The 4,449-nt window shown below is 30.4% G+C and overlaps 1 pseudogene; it reads left to right on the top strand.

Moving 5' to 3' along the window:
* The first annotated feature begins 3,848 nt into the window (after positions 1–3,848).
* LOC111745551 lies at positions 3,849–3,957 on the top strand (annotated as a pseudogene).
* The last annotated feature ends 492 nt before the right edge of the window (positions 3,958–4,449 follow it).

The raw sequence follows: 4,449 nt of genomic DNA, 5'->3' as shown, positions 1-4,449 counted from the left end.
ATGCTGTTGATGGCATTCTTTACTTCAGTGTGTGTGTGTGTGTGTGTGTGTGTGTGTGTGTGTGTTTGTAGGAGAAATACCTATTTGGATCATTGAAGAAAATAACAGATTGAAAGCAATATTGCCAGAAAGCAATGCCAAAGCAATTAAGAACAGAAGTATCTTACTCCTTTTCCAAACCGAGGGTTAGGAGAGGCATATAAAGAGAAAGAAAAGAAATGGGGAATTAGCAGTTACCTATAAAAATGTGGAATATTAATTTCCGTAACAAAATCCCAAAACTAAAAATTCTACAGTAATTTGCATTTAGCCACGCATCTTGCATTTAATAGACATTTTATAAGGGCACCCTGGTATAGATATATCCAGATCAGATTTATATTTATGATATTTGGAAGAGAAACCTGTTTTGCTGAGCAAGTCATTATTTAAAGAATGTGATCATTTTAAATATGTTAAAATTATCATTTATTCCATTCCTCTTCTTCATACATTTTGATGATGACCAATAACTCAAAGTTATATTATTTGTCACTTATTTTATTAACTTGTTTGCAAGTGAAATGTGAAAAGAATAAGCTTACATTTTGTCACTGAAGGTGTTGTTGATTATATGAGTTATTAAATTTTTCTAAATTTGAGGAATTTAGCATACTTAAAATTTGTCTGATACTTCGTATAATCCTGCTAATATCTTTGGATGACATTATTTTTGAATCAAGGGGGTTTATGAATATAATAAATAATATTTAAACTATATTTTCTGTGCTTTTTAAAAAATATCAAAATAACCAAATTTATATGAAAGTTTATATGAAATAATATTTTATGTATTTATAAAATTCATGAAATACAATTTCCACCATAAAACAAACATTTTTCTAACCATAAAATATTGCCAGATAACCAACAGGGACTGAGCACCGTGTTGGAACAAAAATAGTCCAGAACTGTGCTTCAAAGTTGAGCACCTGCTGTAAAATAACCATCTGTGATTAACCGTAATTTAATTATGTATTCATTTCTTTTGTGTACACTGGAAGGATCTCATAGGTCTTCCCCAGTTGGTCGACAATCAACTTCTGGCATTTCGTTAAGGAAACTTGCACATCCTCTTAATAGCACCTGCTCATTCTATCGCATTGCAAATTTTATAAAGAGCTTCTGGGATTTTATAGTGGCATTGATAGACAAATAAATAATTAAAACTAGAATCGAAAGTTGCATTAATTAGTTATTTGCCTTAGAAAGCCGATGTCTTCAGTTTTAGGATAGATGAGCTGGTGTTTACCTAGTAAAAGATCATGTGGTAACTTTAGATATTTAATGGGATAATTCAGATAAACAAACTTTTGTGATTCATTTTAACATTTTGTAAAGAGGATTTTCATTATTTTATCCAAAACTATTTATTTAATTATTCTTTCCCTTTGGAAGAATTAGACTGTGATAAAATTAAAGTTATGTATTTTATCTTTGCATTGATGATTATCCGATTACCTTTTTTTAAAAAATATCATATTCTCACATTACAAAGCTTCTTCAATAAAACTATTACTTCAATAAAGCTATTCAATAAAACAATAAAACTGGTTTTCCATCTTCACAATAACCACGAAGTGGAACTAAGTTTTCCTTGACCCTGTGACCTTCTGGAATGACAGAGTGAGGAACAGAGAGAACTTCCTCTAAAATATGAAAATATGGTAAAACAACTAAAATCATCATCTCAGAAATCTTGTATTTAGCTAAACCCACAGAATAAAATAAAAATCATCTATCCAAGGAAAACAACCGAACTTCATTAAGACAGAAGAGTCTATAATGCTTTCACTTGGGGCTATTTAAATGTCTTCTTTATCTCTAGATAATCTAAATAGAACTGTAAGAGGCAAAGAGATACAATTAGGACATTTTTTAAGGGTTGGGAAGGAAAAAAGAAAAGAAGTCCAGGCCCAGATGACTTCACTGATAGATTCTTCAAAATTTTTTAAAAAAATTTAATACCAGTCCTTCGGAAACTCTTCCAAAAAATAGATAACACTTCCCAACTCATTCTATAAGGGCACTATTGCTGTGATACCAAAATCAGACAAAGATATCACAAGGCAAAAACAAAAACATAAAAACTACAGAGTATTATCTCTTATAAATAGAAATGTAAAATACCCTCAGTAAAATATTTACAAATGAAATCTAGCAACATATAAGAAGTGTTATACACCATGATCGAGTGGAGTGTATCCCAGAAATGCATGGTAGATTTAGGATATAAGAGTCAATCGATGTAATACTATATATTAATGACATACATGATTATCTCAATAGATGTGAGGAAAGCATTTGAAAAATCCTATACCTTTGTATAATAAGGCTATTTAACAACTAGAAATAGAAGGGAACTCCCTTAGCCTGAGAAAGAATATCTGTAAAACACAGCAAACACAACATTTAATGAAAAAAGAACAACTGTTTCTTCCTAAAATCAAGAACAAGAAAAGAATATCCATTCTTGCCACTTCTATTTAACATTTTACTGAAGATTCTAGCCATGACAGTGGCCGAGGTAAGAAAAAATGCATCCAGATTATAAAGGAAGAAGTTAAATATTTTATTTGTAGGTTACATAATCTTAGATACACACACATACACACACGAATAATCTGAACTAATAATGGAGTTCAACAACATGGCAGGATAAAAGATCAATTTATAAAAATCTACCTTGTTTTTATATATCAGCAATGAACAATCTGAAAATGAAATAAATTCCATTTATAATAGCAACAAGAAAAGAAATAACTAGGAATAAGTTTAATGGAAGAAATGTTAAGATTTGTATACCGAAAATTTCAGAGTTTTCAAAGAGAGAAATTAAAGATCTAAATAAAGATTTCCAAGAGAGAAATTAAAGATCTAAATAAAGAAAGACATCTCAAGATGTTTCAAGACTTATCATTGTTAAAATGGCAATACTCCTCGAGTGATGTACAGACTTAATGCAATTCATATATAATTCCTGCTGGTGTTCTGTAGAAAGTAGAAAATTGAGCTTATTATTTTACATAGAAATTCAATGTATCCAGGTAGCCCAAACTACCTTGTAAAAAAGATAGTTGATACTGCATACTTCCCGATAATCAAATAATCAATACTAAAAATCTACTGTAAACAATTCAATGTTGTACTGGCAAAAGGACAGACAAATAGATCATGAAATGGAACTAAGAGTCAAGAAATACACCCTATATTTATGATCAATTGACTTTAACAGAGGTGCAACACAATACAATGGAGAAAAGTAGTTTTTCAACAAATGATGCTATATAACTAGATATCCACATGCAAAATAATAAATTTGTACTCATGCTTCACACCATGCACAGAAATGAACTCAAAATAGATCATAGACATAAGTATTACAGTGAAATATGAAAAATTCTGCCAGAAAATGTAGGAGTAAATTTTTGTAATTGTGAGTGAGGCAATAGTTTATATATGCCACAACTGCAAAAGTGGCGTTAAGAAAAAATAGGTAAATTGGAGTTTATCAAAATTCAATATTTAGTGCTTAAAAGAACACCATCAATAAACTACAAAACAAAAAACAAAAAACAAAAAATAAACACTCACAGGATGAGAAAAGAATATTTCCAAGTCATATAAGGAAACTGTATTTAGAATATATAAAGAATTCTTACCACTCAATAATAAAAAGACAGATGATTCAATTTAAAAAATGGACAATGTATTTGAATCAACATTTCTTTGATTAAAAATATACATGGCCAAACGAGCACATGAAACTATGCTCAGTATCATTTTATCATTAGAAAAATGCAGATTAAGTCTACAGCCATGCTACCCTGATCCCGTCTGATCTCAAAAGCTAAGCAGGGTCGGGCCTGGTTAGTACTTGAATGGGAGACCACCTAGGAAGACTAGGTGCTGTAGGCATAAAAAATAAATTAAAAAATAAGAGATCGTAAACTGACAAGTTCCTTGCAATCTGTGAGGTCAACCAAGGGTTGTCTCACCTAAAAAAAAAAAAAAAAAAAAAAAAAAAAAAAAGAAAATGCAGATTAAAACCAAAAACCATAGGTAACTATTTCCCACCTACAAAGATGGCTAAAATTAAATGACAAACAATAACAAGGATTGGCAATGATGTGGAGTAATTGGAACTTGCCATTCACTGCTGTTAAAAATGTAAAATGATGCAGATACTTAGAAAAACAGTTTGGCAGATCAACAAAATACTAAACGGAGTTACTATATGACTCAGCAATCTCACTCCCAGGTATATATCCAAGAAAAATGAAAGCACATATTCACACAATGTTCATAGTAGCATAATTCATAGTAGCACACAAGTGGACACAAACCAAATGTCCATCAATTGATGATAAATGAAAAAAAAAACACAGCGTATTCACAGAATGGAATATT

This window comes from Pteropus vampyrus, unplaced genomic scaffold (genome assembly GCF_000151845.1).
Source record: "Pteropus vampyrus isolate Shadow unplaced genomic scaffold, Pvam_2.0 Scaffold6, whole genome shotgun sequence".
Lineage (NCBI taxonomy): Eukaryota > Metazoa > Chordata > Mammalia > Chiroptera > Pteropodidae > Pteropus > Pteropus vampyrus.
The sequence above is the reverse complement of the archived record's forward strand: the minus strand, read 5'-3'. Positions and strand labels throughout refer to the sequence as shown.